Consider the following 21447-nt stretch of genomic DNA (forward strand, 5'->3'; position numbering starts at 1 on the left):
GATTACTTGCCCATACATAGGTCTTCAATTATTGAGTTACTTCCTATGACTCGCTATGATGCCTTTATATAGTTTCTTTCATTACAATACCATGGTTTGCGAACCATGGGTGGGTCACAAAACATCTTAAAAAGCTAAGGGGCTTTGACCTTCTAAAATCCCCTTTTGAATTTTTTTACCTTAACGCTTTGCTCCTCCAAATGTGGTGACTTTACATAAATAACAAAAACTATTACAAAATTGACCCCAGGGGACCATATCATAACAATTATTTCCTCCATCAAGATTAGGTCAATAGTGGGATCTTCCACGAGCCAATGAAAATACATTCCATTGTGGCGTTTTCTTGTCCATGTCATCTGTTGGGTGCTAAAAGGTGTCTTTTAAAACTCCTAATTGCCTCACATTAATTATCAACCTAGGTAAGTCTTTTTATTCCAAGAGTGTACACAAAGTGTGCAAGCTATAAATCCAGAGAGTAGTATTTTAAACTAAGCTATGAAATTCAATACAAGAGTAAACGGATGCAATCATAAATCTAAAGCTTGTAACTCTAACGGAAATAACTCATCTAAGAATCATGACTCTATCTCAAACAATACTGCAATTCAATCTTAATCAACCAAATTCACATGACAATCAACCGAGAGCACCGTAGTATTAACTGAGCTCTTTCAGTTGTACTTAAACTATTGGGTAAAAGGAAAGCATTTAATCAATTATGCTCAATTCTACAATTAACGAGAAATGATTCTTTAATTAACAACTAATTCAATCCATGACATGAATTAAATAAAACCAACTATGACTGTGTATTAATGAAATGAATACTAGAAATTCGATTCAACAAAAATGCGTCAAATGAAAAGCTATAAAGTAGAATAACTTGCAGGAAACAGAAAATGCATAAAACAGGGAATAGCAATAAAGTCCACCAGAGACCGAGCCCTAGCCACTAGCGAACACTTCTTAACGATTTCAGAATATACGAATGAACAAAAATGAAAGTTGTATATTAATCATCAAAGTCACTTATCATTAAAACACGATCTTGTTTCTCAGAATCACCCTTCTATAAATTAAAATTACAATCCAAGTAAAAGACGAGAGATCCCTCTTCGATCTTCTCTTTTATAGTCAAAAGGAAAAGATAAATGTGATCCCTTAGGATCAGGAGATCTTTAGGGATTCACAACTAAATACTATCTTCAGGCAATTCTTCTATCTCGCGTTGATATCCTTGAATTGTTCCTTGGTTCGACCACACCCGACGCGTCTCATTTTCCTTGATTAGCTTTTGCTGTTCTGACTTGGGAACAACAGTTGTTCCTTCTGCTGTTTTTCTACATAAAAAGTAACGAGAGTTAGTTTGGTCGGTCAAATCATATCAAGAGCTGTTTTATTCATTCCTTATCAAAATCCTATCAATTTGTTATTATATCATGGCATAAGATGGATAAGAAAGGAGGAAAAGGATAATAATCAAGAGTAAATACATACCTATTGCACGGCTCAACATACTCCCCTGCTTACCTTTTTTCATGTCCTCATGACAAATAAATAGTTCCTATGTAATGTAGTTAAGGAGTAGGCTGGAAAAAAGGTTTCTTTATCAGGCCTGAAACTGTGATTTTGTGCCAAATTTGCAAAGGTTGTCTGTTCGTGTCCTTCAGGTAACTCATAGTCAAACCGATACCCTTCAGGAGGATACCAAATAATGGGACATCTAAATCGACATCCCAACCAATAAGGCCCTTCCCTCAAAATAAGATTGCTATATGTGATTAACTGGCTTGCAGCAGCTTTGAAGTTCCCATAATTAAATGGTTCTCTTTCCTTAACACTGTTAGTTGAGACTGTCCATCTCATTTTGGATGCAGTCAAGGACCTTTCTTGGATAGAGAGGAAATATGTTGTTCCTTTCTATACAATTTCTTTATGTGTGGGCCCTAAAATTTGAATCATGCCTTCTTATGTCATCAACCTTTTATGTCTAGCAAATATTTGCAAAGGGTGATTAGGCTCACTTCTTACCCAAAGATCCAACCTGTGTTCCTGTCTTTGGAATGAATTATATGCCTTAAACCACTTAAGTTGATTAACTGCAAAAGAGATAAAAGCCTAGAATTGAATATCTCCAACAAAAGGGCTAGGGTTCTTATCAACTTCTCCTTCTCATATGAAATTATGCAGATAAAATTCGCAAAGCCTTTGGACTTTTGCCCCATGTTCCTTGCAACAACTTATAAAATGTTCAGTTGTCTTTAACTCGATTGGCTTGCCAGCTCTTACAGCTTTATCCTTTAACAATAAGTACCATTCTAATAAGAACAGGGCATAATTTGTGGCCAGAGACCTACATGTCAAGACATTTGAATATAGCGAGAAAATGGTGTCTATCTCATTCATGGCTCTGTCTAGCTTGGTATTTACCTTCTTCAGTTTTTCTTCTTCCTGTCTTAATCTGTCAAAGGTCCCGTTTTCAGTTATGGGTAATTCCCTAAACTGTTTCTACAATTCTTGATATTTTTGCAGAGGGACTGTCTCTTGTTCACATCATTCTAGAGCAAGCTGGGCTTGCATCAATTCTTCTTGTAGCTTTAGGAGAATAGGGTCTTTGCTTGACAAGATATCCTTGGCTTGTTCTTTTGTCTGAGTGCTTGTGCTACGAGAGGATATTTCCTTAGTCTGTACTTCCTTGTTGTGGGAGGACCAACCCTCCATCTGAATAGCTGCATCCACTAAGTCTGCATGCAAATTTTCCTGGGTGGCTATTGTTCGAGTAGGAATGATTTTGGTTTGGGTCTCTGTTGACCTACCCTTACATATTTCTGTTTGCGTAGCCACAGAGACTACTTCAGGAGTAGTGTTCTGGGCTTTGTCATTTGCAATTCTTTTAAGCTTCTTGTGTAGCCTTTTAACAGTCTTTTGAAGCTTTTGATATTTGTGTCTCAGCTTCTTTAGTTTTTCTCCGGCTACTTGCCTCTTCCGAGGAGCATATTTTATACTAACAGGCTCGTCAATAGCTTCTGCATCTAAAGATTCTTATTGTTTATCATGGCTGTGTTCCAATAGAACTGTGTCACCAGACTGGTTGTTTGATTCATGAATAACTTCTGTGTTTGCATCATTTTCCTGGTGAGAGGGCAGAATTTATGTATGCCTAGAATATTCTAGGGATTAAGCTTCCATTAATTTAGGATCAAGTGATCCTCCAGGCTGCATGTATGCATTTAGATTTTCCAAGACCTAAGCCATCCCTGTCTCAAAATCCTGTAGAATATCATTTTGGGGACTCATGGTTGATGCTTGAGGCAGTTCTTCTTCATTTTCCAGTTTATCATCAAGGTGTCTTCACCTTTCTTGTTCTGAGTCTAGTCTATCCTCTTCCTCAGGTTCTTGTCCTGAATTGGCCTCTTCCCCGGGTTCTGATTCTAGATTACATCCTTCCCCTTGTTCAAGTTCTTCCTTTGGCTCCGACTCAGATTCCTGTATACTAATTGGTATGGATGGTTCTACAGGTTGTTTGGTGCTATCTACAGACACTATCTGGGCCAAATATAACCTTGCAGACCACCTGCACTTGTGGGGTTCAATGTTTGAGAGGGTATACCTTTTCCTTTTCGGAACAGGGCCCTGCTGGCTTATTGCCAAAATTTCAGGACTTTGAATTACAGGGTTTTGGCTAATCTCCAGGGGTGCTATGAGACCATCCCAAGTTAAGTTTTGTTGAATGAGGTTGTGGGTAACAATTAGTCTTATCAATCCATGGTGGCTAACTATACTTTCCAGGTGCCTAGCCCATCTTATTCTATCAGCGGTATCATGCAGCAATAAATTCAAGAAAGATGGCAAATTAACAGTGATCTTTTGTTTCAAAATAGCTAAAAGTTGAGTTGTCGTGGCATTACCACGTCTCGTTGTCCATCACAGGTAATATACCTCTGGAAAATATTTGCCAACTTACGCCATGGTTCTTCCAGAGAAGATGGTTGTATGCCCTTGCCTTTCTTGATTAATTCCTCGCCTGCATCTCTGAAAATGTCCACCATGTCTTGTAACATTATGTGTTTCTTTGGCCATGTAGTTCCTTCCATCAGTAGCCCAAATACTTCAGCTATTACAGTGTCTGATACTGTAATTCTTCTACCTCTCATCAGGGATTTCCCATTCTGCAGATGCTATAGAAATTCAATAGTGATTTCCTCACTAGGGGGCTGAAATCTTGTGAAGTATGCTATCCACCCTGCGCAGACCAGAATTTCTCTGGCTCTGTCAGAGATTTCCAACACTAGAGGTTCTCGACGCACTGAATTACCACCCATAATGCTTGAGTTCTTCCTACTATTGCAAAGGATTAGTGCAATGGAGAAAACACAGCAACAGACATCAATAGAGAGATAGAACAGCAAGTAAGTTGTAACAGCTAAGTTTTCCAATTTTAAACGATATTTCTATGAAAATTCATAAATTCAAGGACTATTATTTTGCCACATGCCACGTGATCATAGAGTACCATATCAACCTATGAAATCTAATAAAACATTTATATCGCATGCACGAGTGTGATGAAGGTCCCCTCCCTCCTTCAAGATGAGAGGTCGCCTACGACTGAATGGACAGGTGAATGTTGTTCTGACGGCAACGTAAAAGGGTGAAAGATATAACATTAATATGGGACAGAGTATGTATATTAATGAGAGGACTGTAAAAGGTATGATATTATGAAAGCGAGGTGTGTAATGATCGTTATTGATAACAGACAAGATGCTTTGGTTGATGATAGGTTATGCAGTAAGGAGAGAGGATGACAATATGCAAAAAAAGATGTGTTGCTGATGATATTCTGGCTACAAATGATATGATTGATTAAAAACATTAACTCATGCATAAAGTTTCAAGGTAGGGAAAAATTAAGGAAATAATTCTTCTCATAAAAAGAAAAGTAAGAAGAGGGTATTATAATAATTATTGATGTTGAAAATGGAACTTCAATACCATAAGCAGAGCTTCTATTGCCAGCAGGCATCCATAGCCTCGACAGAGTTTCTTTTTAACCCATATGAGCTAGGATCCTCAATTTATAGTTAGAGAATTCCATTGTTGTTTCTATAGAAGAGATCAGTGTGTTGGCATGGTAACCAGATGACCACACTGCCATTCACTGGGAAGTAGCAAAAAGTGATCACGTCAGCTCATGATGAGACCTTCTATTCCAAGGATATTTTAGCCATCCTTTGGATCATAACCTAGTGTGGTGTCCATAGTGGGAATGTCACATTGCTACATCCTTATGAACATGGTAGGCTAGCCCTTAATGAGACCCCCTATCCTCTATCTATAGGAAAAATTTGTTGTTCTTACACATTTTTATAATAAAAAGTGGGAGGCTTAGTACTCCTTAAGAGTAGGGATGGTGGAAGAAGTTGAACATATCAATAGAAAAAAAATATACCCATAATCTCACTTATAATAGATAGATAGGATTATAACCAAGAGGGGTGGAACCAGCATGGTAAATATGATCAACCGATATTATATATAGCAGAAATCAATACAGTAAAGTAATATATAAATAATTGTGTCCTTCCCCATTCTTTTTAAGAAATCTATCATCAAGAAGCTGTCTTGTTAAAGATCATAATGTTAAGGATATTCACCTACTTTAATAGAATCCATAATTCTCGTCCTTATAAAAGTTTTGTACTTCATGCCATGAAAGGGAATCAGAAAAATGGGGATGAGATTAGAATAGTCCTGGAGTGTTGTTCAACATTACAAGGAAAAAAACATGACTTTAAGAAGAAAAAATGTTGGTCCAAAGAAGGAACAACAACAAATTCAAGAAAAAGGGTAGTATTTGAACAATAAACAAAAAAAAGTGTTGGTCCGAAGTGGGAACAGCAAAAACAAAAGTGTTGCTCCAAAGTGGGAACAACGAAAACAAAAGTGTTGTTCCAAAGTGGGAACAGAAAAAACAAAAGTGTCGTTCTGAAGTGGGAACAAAAAAAACAAAAGTGTTGTTCTGAAGTGGGAACAACAAAAACAAAAGTGTTGTTCTGAAGTGGGAACAACAAGAACAAAAGTGTTGTTCTGAAGTGGGAACAGCAAAAACAAACGTGTTGTTCCGAAATGGAAACAGAAAAAACAAAAGACCTATTCCGAAGTGGGAATAGCAAAAACAAACGTGTTGTTCGGAAGTGGGAACAACAAAAACAAACGTGTTGTTCCAAAGTGGGAACAACAAAAAAAAATGTGTTGTTCTGAAGTGGAAACAACAAAAACAAAAGTGTTGTTCCAATGTGGGAACAACAAAAATCAAACGTGCTGTTCCGAAGTAGGAACAACAAAAACAAACGTGTTGTTCCGAAGTGGGAACAATAGAAATAAAAAATGTTGTTCTAAAATGAGAATAGCAGAAATCAAAAGTTCTATTCCGAAAAGGGAACAATAAAAATCAAATGTGTTGGTCCGAAGTGGGAACAGTAAAAATAAAAAATGTTGTTCTGAAATGGGAACAACAGAAATCAAAAATGTTGTTCCGAAAAGGGAACAACAAAAATAAAAAATGTTGTTCCGAAATGGGAACAACAGAAATCAAAAGTGTTGTTCCGAAAAGGGAACAACAAAAATCAAATGTGTTGTTCCGAAGTGGGAACAACAAAAACCAAATGTGCTATTCCGAAGTGGGAATAGCAAAAATTAAAAAAAAAAAAAAAACGCAGAAAATCAGATCAGCAATCATATTTACAGTTTTTACAAAAAGGAATAACTTTTTACAATAATGAAGCTGCCGAAGGATTTCCTTCTGTAGCTAAGATTTGCATGGTGGAGTCTTCGCATATTTGTTGGTAAAATGATTCTCTTGTGAGTGGTTTTTGGTAGAGGCGTACCTGATGCCCATTTGCTTTGAAGGAAAAACTAGACCCATCAATGGTGGCCAATGTAAGAGTGCCATTGTCATGTACTTCCTTTATTTCATAGGGGCCTAACCATCTAGTCTGTAGTTTACCAGGGAAGTCTTGAAACCTGGAATCGTAAAGAAGAGCCCAGTCGCCCTCATGAAATGTCTTCTTCTTAATCAGGGAATCGTGCCACTTGGCTCTTTGTTGTTGAATGAGTGCAGTATGTTGTAGAGCCAATAGCTGAATTTCATCTAATTCATTTATTTGTTGTATTCTGTTAATCTGGGCTTCAATTAAATCCAGTCCCACTTCCTGGGCTATCCTTAGTGTCTGTATCTCAAATTCTATGGGGAAAATGGGTTCCTTACCAAATACCAGCTGATATGGAGAGTATCTAGTTGTGTTCCTCCAAGTCATGCAATATGCCCACAAGGCCTCTGGCAGTCGAGTCACCCAGTCCTATCTGTGCGATGAGATTGTCTTCATTAGAATAGCTTCAATTACTTTGTTGGTACTCTCCACCTGCCCGTTTGCATGCGGGTGATACAGAGAGGTAATTCTGTGAATAATGTGATGATTCTTTAGTGTAGTAGCAATATTGTGGCCTACAAATTATGGCCCCCCATCATTAATTACTTCTCTGGGTAATCCATATCACACAAAAATTTTGAAAAGAAAATTGATCACTCGTTCCTCTATCGCTCTTGGTAATGCTACTGCCTCCACCCATTTAGTCACATATTCTGTTGCAACCAGTATGTATGATTTCTGATTGGATGGTGGGTTGATCAGCCCGACGAAATCTAATGCCCATTGCTCAAAGGGTTCTATCACCAGCTGTGGATGCAGGGGCATCTCATCAGATTGGCTAGGGCAGCCCCTCCTTTGGCAACTATCGCATTCCTGGACAAATTTCTTAGCATCCTTAAAAATCGTGGACCAGTAGTAGCCCATTTGCAAAATTTCATGTTTAGTTCTGCGGTCTGCAAATTGTCCACCACAAGGTCCATCGTGGCAGGCTTTTAATATATCATAAATTCCGTCTTCCTTGATACACCTGCGGATGTGCATATTGGCCCCTATGTGAAAAAAGTATCCTCCAATCTAGGAGAACCGAGTGTTGCCCTGCACTATTAATTTCCTTTCTCTGGGTGTCAGATGTTTGGGTAGTTTTCCTACTGCTAAATAATTCACCACATCTGTGTACCATGGTGTTTTTACAACCATAGCAAACAGGTGTTCATCTGGGAACTGGTATTCTACTGCCATTGCATCGTCTATTCTTGGTACTCAGGAGAGGAAATCTGCCACAAGGTTTTCCCTCCACAGTCGATCCTTTATAGTTATGTGCAAAAGTAGTAACCAACATGTCACTCTTCCATTCGTGATGGGTTTATTAGCTAAATATTTTATAGCAGAGTGATCAATATATAGAACTACAGGGTATCCAGTTATATAGTGTCTAAAATTGTTAATAGCATAAATAACAGCTAAAAACCCTTTCTCTGTTACTGTATAGTTCAACTCGGCAGGAGTTAAATTTTTGCTAATATAGTATATAGCATAGGCTTTCTTGTCGTCTTCCTGGCCAAGAACTACTCCAACAGCTGAATCTGACGCGTTTGATGAAATCTGGAATGGTATATCCCAATTCGGTCCTTGTAATACTGGTGTTGTTGACAATAGTCGTTTCAACTTTGTAAAAGAAATGTCACATTTGTCAGTCCATATAAAATCAACATTTCCTGTTAAGGCATATAATGGTGCAGCAATCTATGAGAAGTTCTTTGTAAATCTACGATAATGTCCTACAAATCCCATAAAACTACGTACCTCTATTTGACTGCAGGGAGTAACTAATAAGAGGATTACCTATTTTTTTGCTAGATCTACCTGAATTCCAATTGCTGAAATCAAATGACCCAGGATCAAGCCCTCTGTCATCATCATATGGCACTTCTCATGGCTTAAGTAGAGCCTAGTTGCAATACACCATTCCAAGACTTTCTCCAATGTCTGTAATGCCTATTCAAAGTCATCTCCATACGGTGTGAAATCGTCCATGAATACCTCCAATCCTTCATTTATCAAGTCTACAAAAATACTGAGTATGACTCTTTGGAATGTCGCAAGTGCATTGCACAATCCAAAAGGTAATACCCTATAAACAAATGTTCCCCATCGGCAGATAAATGTAGTTTTATCCTGGTCTTCAGGGGCAATCTGAATTTGGTTGTAGCCACTAAAGCCATCCAGGAAAGAGAAGAATTTCTTCCCTGCCAATGTGTCTAGGACCTGGTCGATGAATGGAAGGGGAAAATGCTCTTTTTGCATTGCTTTGTTGAGTTCTTTGTAGTCAACGCATATCCGCCACTTCCCATTCTTTTTAGGGACCACTCCTAATGGATAAACCCATTTACTGTCAGATATAGGATAGATAAAATTCACATCTAAGAGTTTTTTAAGTTCTTCTATAACGATATCCTTTAGGTGAGGATTTAATCTACACTGAGGTTGTCGAATGGGTCTTGCATCTTTTTCAATGTAAATGTGGTGCATACATAGCTAAGGGTCAATCCCTTTCATGTTTGGGTAATCCCAAGCAAAAGCACCTTTATATTTCCTAAGGACTTGAATAAGTTTCTGTTGTTGGTCATCACTCAGATTACTATTAATATTCAGGATCTTCCTTGGCTCAATTTTAATAGGTTTTCTATTATAGACAGTGGTTGTTGGTATTGGTTGGTCATTGATATCTCTCAGGGAATCTTCTTCAATTTCATTGTCAAGGACTACTTTAATCATGTGACATTTCAAACTAGATACTATAGCAGGATGATTGATAAAGGTATTAATGACATCGTCTTTTGTTTGGTTTTTAAATTCAAGGGCATCTGCCACAGTCAATGGTGACTGAATATTTTTTGTTAAATATGTTACAGGTTGCTTCCTATTTTTTACAATGGTTAGGCTTGGTTGAGCAGGAGGGTATAAGGCTAGATTCTTCACATCATTCCCTCTGGTTATGGTCATACTGCCTATCCGACAGCTGATATAAGCATCAGCGGTTGCTAACCAAGGCCTTCCTAAAATTAAAGGATGTCCATCTAGCCAGTTCCTAGGGTTAATAATAAAAAAATCTGTCGAATATTCCCAAGTGTCTACAGAAACCATCACATCCAATAATGTTCCTTCTAGCCTACTGACTGAACGATCAGCAAGTTCCAGCAAGGTAGTTGCTGGTTCCAAGGCTGTGATGCCAAGTATTTCGTAAGTTGTTGTGAGAATGTTAATGGTTGCCCCTGAATCAACTAAAGCATTTGGAAAAGAGCGACCATTTATTTGTACTATGACAATGGGGTTTCCTGGGTCTTCATATTTTACAGGTGTTTCTTTGCCTAGTAATAAATCAGATAAAGTCTTGACAGCATGGACAGTTGGGGTTTTTTTTGTTTGCCTCACAGACTTCTTTATACACAATTATTTAATAGTTTTGGCATATATTGGAATGTATTGAATAGCCTGGAGGAGGGGTATTTTTCTACAGATATTCTTGAATTCACCTAGAATATCAAAGTCGGGATGTTCAATTGGGCGTGGTATCATCAATCTTTCTGGGAATGGTGGGGAAGTAGTTATGATCTATTCGAGAGTTTTCTACCTAACTGTATCTTCCCCTTGTCAATCGTTTATAGTCAAAGGTTTATTTGGGTGTGGTTCTTCAGGTTGCAGGTTTTTATCCTCATCTGGAGCGATTATGCATCCAGATCTTAACTTGAGTTCATTACACTCTCTCAACTCTACTTCAGGGTCCAGTCCTTCAATGATTTGCACTGACTGGATCGGTCTGTTGTTGGAATTTGGGTTGGGTTGGGCTGGGAGCTGTGGTCGTATATTAGATTGAGGACTTTACTGCAATGTATAAGGTGCTGGTAAACTAGGTTGAGATAGAGGAATTGTCCCCATAGGCTGGTTCATGGATCCTTGCCAGTTTGATTGCCAGTTCTGATTTTGTGAGGTGGAAGGGGGCCATTGGGATGGATAGGGATTGTTCTGGTAGAATGGTGGAGGGTAAGAGGGATTTGACCAATTATTGCTTGGTTGGGCCATGGTGGCATAGAAAATGTTTGAGGTTGCCAAGTAGAAAAAGGTGGTTGGTTCTCCGATGCTGCCCCTGAATATTGCTGAGAATTATATTGCGAGGGAGGAAAGAACGAAGATGGATCGGTAGGCATACCTATCTGACATGTTTGCCATTGACGACACTGGTTCAGCAGATATACTGGTTCTACTTCTTCTTCCACTTCCTTGAAGATTACTTTTAATCCTGGGAGTGATGGGCAACTTTCCGTGGCATGCTCCGTGGTACATATGGCACACGCCTGTATCGTATCTAGTGGGCATTCTTTATGACTATGTTTTTTTCTGCAATGGGGACAAAAAATATCCAAGTTCTTTTTTACTTCGGCTTGCTTTCATTTGGCTTGCATGATATCCAATTGTGTCGTCAGGGTTGCCAGGATATCAGTCTTGAAATCCTCCAATAGATTGCTGATTGCGACTCTTGTAATGCTTCCTCCTGAGGTTTTACTCTCTCTGGCGATCGCATCACGTCTAGCTGGTTTCAACCTTTTACTACCCCTGGAGCACCTGATGCATAATTCTATAATATTGTCATAATCTTCTTGATAAATATCACCCTTACCCATTATATTCAGTGTTTCTACCCATTGGTCTTTCATACCTTTAATCATTGTGGTTTTTATAACATTATCAAGAAGATTTTCATAAGGATATCTTTGCAGATTATATTGTAAACACTCCACATATTCTTCCAGAGTCTCATTAGGCTTAGCTACCATTTTAAAGATTTCATATTTTAGTTCTCTAGTTTGGCAATAATCTTGGTATTTTTTAAGGAAGGATGTTTTCATCTGTTCCAATCATTGATGGTACCTCCACCAAGTCCCATAAACCAACGTAGGGCTACTCCCTTCAGAGTAGAGGGGAACAGTTTTAGCTTCTGGGGTTCAATGGTGTAATCATAACCCCTACATAGGACATCGAATTCGAAAAGGAATGCATCAGGGTCTTTTGAAGTTAGCCCATGAAAGGTAGGAATATTCTGTAATGGAATAGCTTTCATGGGGGCAATGACAGTTGTTTCTACAATAGGGTATAGTAAAGTAGATGTCTGGGCCTATCACTGATTATTGGCCATTTGGTCAAAAATATGCCAATATTCTTCAGGGATCTCTAGAGCTAGAGAGTTGTTCCTAGGATGTCCAAAAGAGGCTAGAATGATTTTAACAGCACTACCTTGATCCAGAACACTAGGTGTCCTATATTCAATCATTACTTTAGGAGATCTAGGTTCTGATGATTTAATTTCAGGATTACCTGTTTCTCCTTCTCCTTCACAGAGGTTGCAAGAATTCCCTTATTGTGAAGGGCGTGGTTGTGAATTTTCGATATCTTGAAAACTTTGTTCAGACCCTTCAGTCTTACTGTGGATCTCAGCATTAGCTACAGATGGTGATCCTGTGGCCTGAAGGGAAACAGTAGGGTGTCTGGTAGCAATAGTTCGGGGTCCTACTGATGACTGAGACTCAACTTTTCTTATGATTTCGTCAATGAAGGTTGATCATCCAAGGGTCACCGGTCCCTTATATTTTTTAGGTTTGGGGGGAGGAATTATATCTTTTTCTTGTCTTTTCTTCTTAGTCATTCATACAAAAATACAAACATTCATTTCTATCTTAAATTCCTACGCAATTATGCTAGAAAGTGGGCGGAGGAGCGAGCATTTTACTCATTCAATACGTAGATTCTTAGCTCCCATTTTTAATACCCAATTCTCTCTCAACAGACAGACATCACTCTTTGTAAAATGGCAACACTCTCCCCAGCAACGGTGCCAAAATGTTGGGTGCTAAAAGGTGTCTTTTAAAACTCCTAATTGCCTCACATTAATTATCAACCTGGGTAAGTCTTTTTATTCCAAGAGTGTACACAATATGTGCAAGCTATAAATCCAGAGAGTAATGTTTTAAACTAAGCTATGAAATTCAATACAAGAGTAAACAGATGCAATCATAAATCTCAAGCTTGTAACTCTAAAGGAAATAACTCATCTAAGCATCATGACTCTATCTCAAACAATACCGCAATTCAATCTTAATCAACCAAATTCAAATGACAATCAACCGAGAGCACCGTAGTATTAACTGAGCTCTTTCAACTGTACTTAAACTATTGGGTAAAAGGAAAGAATTTAATCAATTACACTCTATTCTGCAATTAACCTGAAATGATTCTTTAACCGACAACTAACTCAGTCCATGACATGAATTAAATAAAACCAACTATGACTGTGCATTAATGAAATGAACACCAGAAATCTAATTCAACGAAAATACATCAACCAAAAAGATATAAAGCAGAATAACTTGCAAGAAACGAAAAATGCATAAAACAGGGAACAACAACAAGTTCCACCAGAGACTGGGCCCTAGCCACCAGCAAACACTGCTTAACGATTTCAGAAGATACGAACGAACAACAACGCAAGTTGTATATTAATCATTAAATTCACTTATCATTACCACACGATCTTGTTCTCAGAATCACCCTTCTGTAAATTAAAATTACAATCCAAGTAAAAGATGAGAGATCCCCCTTTGGTCTTCTCTTTTATAGTCAAAAGGAAAAGATAAATGTGATCCCTTAGGATTAGGAGATCCTAAGGGATTCACAACTAAATGCTATCTTCAGACAATTCTTCTATCTCACGCTGATCTCCTTGACTTGTTCCTTGGTTCAACTGCACCTGACGTGTCTCATTTTCCTCGATTAGCTTTTGTTGTTCTGACTTGGGAACAATAGTTGTTCCTTATGTTGTTTTTCTACATAAAAAGTAACGAGAGTTAGTTTGGTCGGTCAAATCGTATCAAGAGCTATTTTATTCATTCCTTATCAAAATCCTATCAATTTGTTATTAAATCATGGCATAAGATGGATAAGAAAGGAGGAAAAGGATAATAATCAAGAGTAAATACATACCTATTTCACGACTCAACATCATCCATGAACTCTTTTTGGTCGCTTCACTAAAGAACTCCGCTAGTTTGGTTGTGTGCCAAAACTAAACATGATCCAAAAGGGTCCTCCATGTACTTAGCTCTGCAAACTTGACTCTGTGGTCCTCAAATTTGACTGGCTATGTCTGTTGATCTATGACATCAATTTTAAACTTCCCCATACCACTAGATATCTCTTTTAGAGCTCTAGCCATCTATGTGTATTCCAAATACATTTATGATGATCTGTTGTACAAGAAATAGCTCCAAAGTCTCTGCACCATTACCAATTGCCTCATTGATCTGCTAGGAAACATCTTAGCCTTGCAATACCTTCATCATCATTTTATTTGCCTTGCCCATAACTAGTTTGCCTTTTCTTTTTCTTTTCCATCAATGACAACACAATTCTAACATTCTCCCCCGTTGGAATTGATGGAAATACCATGATCAATTAAAGCATTTTCCCCTTTGAATGCATATTTCTCCTTTGGAATTTGCTCCCCCTGAGATACACTTCTCTTGTGTTGTGCTATTGTTGTTGTGGTACTATTGCTATGGTTCTACTACATCATGACTACTCCAAGGCTCTTCTTTCTTTTGTTTGATCGCCAAGTACCTATACCCCTTTGACATCAATGGAAAATACACCGACATGCTCCCCCTACAACCATACCCCCTCTGTCAACAATCTTCCTCTGTCTTGGTGGTCTTGTGGACCTCACAACTTGATCTTGATATGTTGAATATATACCAGTTTTCTTTCTTCCTCTTGAAGTAAGAGCTAGTGAAGGGAGGTAAGAGGAACAAATCCTAATATCTGCCTCAAATATTCAAATTGTTATCATGGGAGTTTTTTGGTAAAGATATCAGAAATCATTTCTTTTGTAGTTACATACTCCATCTTCACAATCTGATCGAAAATTTTCTCTCTCAAGAAAATTTGATACTTGATTGGAATATGCTTTGTCTTGGAATGAAAAACAAGATTCTTTGACATGCTAATGAAACTTGTATTATCACAAATAATAAGAGTAGGTTGATCATAAAACACTTGGACATCTTTCAAGGTATGTTCCATCCACAATAGTTGATTGCAACAAGAAGTTGTTGCAATGTATTCTGCTTTAGTTGTAGATAAAGAGTTAGAAGCTTGATTCTTGCTCAACCATGAAACTAGACATTCTCCAAGAAAGAATGTAACATGAATAGTGCTCTTTCAATCATCTACATCACCTACCCAATCAACATCAATATAAGAAGTCATTGAAAACTCTTTACTTCTTGGGTACCATATTCCATAGTCCATATTGGCTTTGAGATATATGATAATCCTCTTGGTTGCTAGAAGATGGCTTTGTCTGGGGGCTACTTGAAATGTCCCAAGAATCCCAATGGCCTTCATAATGTTTTATCGTGAAGCTATCAAATACAATAGGCTTCGAATAATGGATTTGTATAAAGTTTTATCAACTTCTGGGGTTTCATCAGTCTTGCTAAGTGTGCAACCTATCACTATTAGTGTGCTCACTAAAGAGCATTCATCCATATCAAACTTCTCCAACACTTCCTTGAGATATTATCTTTGTGAAATGAAGATCCCTTAGGGAGTTTACGTAATCTGAAAAACAAGGAAATAAGAAAACTCTCCAAGCATAGACATCTTGAACTTGAACTTCATATCTATTGTAAACTAACATGTTAACAAATCTAAATCACTGGCAAAAATAATTTCATCAACATAAACAACCACCACTATTATTTTGTCATCCCTTGTTTTGACTTATAAATTGTTGTCAGGTGCACCTCTTTTAAAACCACACTTGAGCATATAGCTTTCCAAAGTTGGAATACCACACCCTAGGGGCATGCTTGAGACCATACAAGGCCTTCTTAAGCTTGTAAACATAATATAGTTTCTCTATCAGTTGAAAACCATTTGGCTGCTCTATGTAAAATTCTTCATGTAGTTCTCCATTTCGAAAGGCCTATTTGACATCCATTTGATATATTTTGAATTTCTTAAAATAGGAAAATTCCAAAAACATTATGATTGTCTGTAATGAGAAACAAGAGCAAAATTTTCATCAAAATCCAGACCTTTAATCTAAGCATAACCTTTACATACCAACCTTGCCTCATTTCTTACCATGTCTCCATAGTTATTTAACGTATTCTTAAAGACCCACTTAGTCCCAATGACATTCTTGTTTAATGGTCTAGGCACATGTTCCCATGTGTGATTTTTCTCAATTTGGTCCAATTCTTCATGCATGGCGTTTAACCAGTTTTCATCTTAACTAGATTTTGCAACATCTTTTGGTTCATCCATGGACAATTGGGCTACATGGGCTTCTGTAGGGGGATTTAACAATTTCCTTCTAGTTTTCACACCTGAATTTAATTCACCAACAATTTGATCAGTTGTGTTATATATTTTAACACACCTTGAAGGCTTCTTGGCTTAAGGGCTGGTGGTATCTTCATTATTTTCTTCTGAAAGTGACTCATCATCCTCCTTGTTGTTGGTATCTGGTTCATTAGCGTTGGTATTTGTTGACTGTTTATTTTTAGATTCAACATATTCATCCACTTTGACATCAATATAGTCAACAATCCTCTTAGTATTCTTATTATGACATATATATCCTTTGTTGATTTGAGAATATCCCAAAAAAATGCCTTCATCAGCCCTTGCCTCAAACTTACCAAGCTTTTCATCATTCCTCTTGATATAACACTTGCTTCCCAAAACTTTGAAATGCTTAACAATTTCAAGTATTCCATACCAAATATTATAGGGATTTTTGTCACTATTTGGTCTAAAATGAGATTTTTTGAGTATCACCATTGTTGTGTGAATAACCTCGGCCCAAAATATTTGTTGAACTTTTCTTTCATCCATCATGGCTCTGGATAGCTACTAGAACGATCTGTTTGATCTCACTACAACACCATTATGTTGTGGACTCTCTGCTATTGTGAATTGTCTTTTGATCCCATGCTTATTGCAAAATTCATCAAACTCTTTTGAATTGAATTCACCTCCATTATCAGATCTTATGCTCTTTATTTTGCAATTAGTTTCATTTTCAGCCATGTATTTGAATTCTTTAAACTTTTCAAAGGCTTCAGGTTTCTCTCTAAAAAAAGAAACCAATATCATTCTACCAAAATCATCAACTATTAGCATAAAATAAAATTCAGTAGTGGGTAATTGTGTTCTTGATGGTCCACGCATATCCATGTGTACTAGCTACAATGGCTTTGATGATGAGCTCTCCTTAGAATTGAATGGTACCTCAGTTTACTTGCCCAATTGACAAGATTTGTAGATTGTGTTCTCTAGTTTTTATAGCCTAGGTAGATCCCTGACAACATTATTATTACTCAATTTAACTATCTAATGAAATTTCAGATTTCCAAGTCTCTTATGCCACAACCAACGATCATCTACATTCACAATTTTGGAATTTCTAGAAGTATCCTGTAGCAAAATAGTAATAAATTCACATTGAATTTTAGCACATGCTAAAAATATCTTTGCAGTTGATTCCACTTGTATTGAAGCAAAAATAAATCCAAATTAATAAAAATATTCACCCCAAAGCATTTTCACTTTATTAGCTTAGGCATTTGGGCACTTAGATCAACATACTAGCTCATTGTTTTGAAATTTCTAGTTTTTAGAGTAGTAACTTTATGCTAATTTTTAGCACATGTTAAAAATGGTATTTTTGAGTGGTTCCCCTTGGATTGGAGTCCTATTACATCCTAATTAATAAAAAAAATTACCCAATCTCATTTTCATTTGATTTTCTTAGTCATTCAGTGAGATAACTCGGAGGATATACTAGCTACATGTAGCAATCCTATAGCAACTTGTACTAGTTTTTTTTCAAGCTCTTATTCACTCCAAATTCATGGAAAAAGTATATTTATGGCCTATGAATGATATGAGGCTAGTTTGGTTGAGGTGAATCTTGGTTAGGTTTCCATTTAGATTTTACATTTCTTGCTTCTTGAATGTTGATTTCTGCAATTAGTTTATATTTTCTTTCCGTAATTTACTTTAAGCCAAGTGAAATTTCCTTCATGCAAGAGTAATATATGACTTTTCTTTCCTACAAAATAGAATAGATTTCCTTTAATTCCATTTTCTTGTGAGAAAGATAGATTAGATTCACTTCATTGCCATCATTCTTTACAGTTTTTCAAATAGTATAGATTTTCTTCCTGTCATTTACTTTCCAACAAAACTAGAATAGGTTTGCTTATTGTTATTTACCTTTTACAACTTAGGATTGGTGGCTTACCTAGATATTTTCTCATTTGAATATTTTTTCATTTCCTTCTTTTACTTACATCAAAGGTAGTCGAACTAGGAAGAGGAATGTGCCTATTGCAAATATAGTGTCAACCCCTCTTAAGTCTGTACGAACCTTGGGTTGATAATTTAAGTTGGTAGCCTTGGGAATTGCAACATTTTTTGTTGCAATAATCATCACTTTTTGGTGCCATTAGCGGGGAGGGTTTCAAAGCGAGCATTGTCTTGTTTTTGGAATGATTCCTTCTTTCTTTTCTACATTCATATTTTCTGAAAAATTAAAAAAATTGCATTAGGAATCTCTCATTGCATTAGCATTCTCATTCAAGTTTTTTTTATAAAGGATATATATATATATATATATATATATATATATATATATATTTCTTCAATACCACAAGCTCCCCCACCATCCACATTTTTCAGGTAGAAGAAGAATATGTGGCATAGAATTTAGAAGGAAGCATGGAGCAACTCTACTCTGTCAAATCATATCAGCAAAGGTATTATCCTCGCCAACATTTTCAACCATATCAGGGGTCTTATGCCATTCCTTATTTTCATTGATATCAACACCAACCTCCTCAATGGGCTGATCCATAATTTCTTCAAAATTCATGCTCTTATCCTCTCCAACCTACCATTCCTCCTTTACATCCATATCAACACCAACCTCCTCGGTGGGTTGATCAATATTTCCCCCAATATCCTCAATTCCCATCTGTTGATGGTGCTGGACCCGCCAACATATCAGGGGATCTCCCTAGTAAGAAGTCCCAATTAGACCTCAGACTGTTTGGTGTAGGAGTTTCAGTAGTGGGTCGTATGGTAATGCCTTGACCGTGATTTCTCACAGAGGCAAGTAAGATGTCCCTGTTGGTAGCAAGGGTGTGACAGTTGCGGTGAGACAAGGAAGGTGCATGAATGGTTCTAACACACATAGAGTTGGGTGAGTGCACCCCTTGGAAACGTGTCATCGCACGTGACTTGGAAGGGAACACACGAGCGAAGATGCACCACAAACTGGAAAGAAAGTTAGGTAGCAATCCAAAGTGATTGTTAAACCAATCAACACATTTCAGTAAGATTCATACATACTTATATAGAATAGTCCATACATGCATGCATAAGAAAACATATACATATACCATTTATAGTAAATAAGATAGTTGGAACACAATATGACATATGCATGAAATGTGATGGCTCTGTTATATTAATAAGTGTAAGTTCCAGTCATACAATACATCCATATCCAACCACTAGTTCCGATAGCAGAACATTACAGCCACAACCACCTGCCCCTCCAAAGAGATATACTAGCTCTGCACAGTGGAGAAGCTAGGGCATGTTACAATACTATCCAAGCTCTCTCTAAGATAGTCTTATAGGAAGCTTGGCTGACCAAAAGCCTTTACAATGAGTTATGAGGGAATATTTATAGCAAAGGGTGGGGTGGCCCTTGATATTCCCCTTTGTGACAGTTCATCTACCCTCATGACTCTTCATCTACTCTATGATTGTTACATCCAACTATTGACACTTGAACTTACACTTGACTAGACGTTACATACAATTTGCACATGTACCCATGTGAGACAAAATGGCTTGAGTGAGCCATGCAAGACATCACTAACACTTAGACTATTATGGTGAGACCAACTTTTTGACATCCTTGTGATGGTCGATGGTGGTGAATTGACCCCAAGCTTGTTCATCCGTGATGGTTTCCATGCACTCAATTGTGACATCTTGTTGAAGCGAACTCTTGCCTCCATTGCATTTGGGTACACTGATATGGCTCCTCCATCCAACTCGTCTAATACCATGCGCATGGTCATCTTGGGTGTGACCGGACCGGCAACATGTTTATGCATAGTGTCTGTGCTGATCTCCAAGCATGTGTTGGTGGCTGTGTGCATCAACTTTTCAAAATACATGTGCAGCTCCAGTTGGACTTGCTTCTTGTCTTCGCCTCAGTGAGTGTGCCAAATGGGTGGGATCACATGCGTGCGCACAATGACATGCATGCTTCTAAAATCCGTTGCATGTGATCAACAACACTGCTCAACTTGTGTGCTCTATGCCAGCTGCTGGGATGGATATATAACTTGTACGGCCGTAGTTTCATCCATTTGTGCAAGTTGTGCCCCCTGCTATGCATGTTCCTACAGCAATGCATTCTCTCGTTTATGCAGCTCTTGTTCTTCCTTGAGTTTTTGCTTCAGCATATGCAACTCCTTCTTTGTTCCATTCTCTACCTTTGTGATCTTCATTTCACGTTGTCACTTCATAGCCTCAATCTCCAAAGATTCTTTCATCGTGAGTGGATCTGCTTTGAACTTGCAGGTTTTCTCTACCTATATGTTGTCAACAACCTTCCTCTTGCATTCGTCACGCGCAAGTGTGTTTCCTTCTGTTGTGGCTGATGGTGCTACTCACAGTGACTCCATTGCCATTGATCTTGATATCCTTGTCTATGAACAACTTGATGTCTTCATGGATAGGCAAGTTCATAGACACTTGATCGACTGCATCCCCAGTTGCACTCTTAACAATGTCTTTGACTTTGCTCTCTTGGAAGCCATTGTACTTGTGCTGCTGAGAGATAAAATAACACCTATGATTCCTAGAGACATAGAAACACTCATGGCAACAAATATGTTAGTTGAAAACCAAAACAAACTTGAGGACTAAATTGCAACATACCTGTGTGATTGAACATGAAAGTTGCGTGACTTCAACTGGGAGGTCGGGAGACTTACTATCAAAACTGTGCAAGGCACAGTCCGGGCCATCGGGAGGCTGACTAAATGCTGGAGCTGCGTAATGCACAGTTCAGCCTAGCCTACTAAGGATGAAACTATGCAATGCGCAATTTCAGTCAGCACTGACATTCAACCAGCAAATAGCATTGCGCAGTTTCTTGGGCCAACAGGACACTGCTTCCAAGAATTGCGCAATGCAAGCTTGGAGGTCAGTGTTGGGCCAGACTTGCGCAATTTCTGGAGGGAAGGGAGAGCCTTTGCTTCCGAAAATAAGAAGTGCTAGCTGGGCAAGGCACGGTCCAGGCCAAGGCAGCCTAGACCGGTCGACAAGTGACTAAAAACATGAGAATTCGAGATGCATGGTGAGA

Source organism: Pinus tabuliformis, chromosome 4_1 (assembly GCF_031772625.1).
Source record: "Pinus tabuliformis cultivar Carrire ecotype Pingquan chromosome 4_1, CPIR1, whole genome shotgun sequence".
Classification (NCBI taxonomy): domain Eukaryota; kingdom Viridiplantae; phylum Streptophyta; class Pinopsida; order Pinales; family Pinaceae; genus Pinus; species Pinus tabuliformis.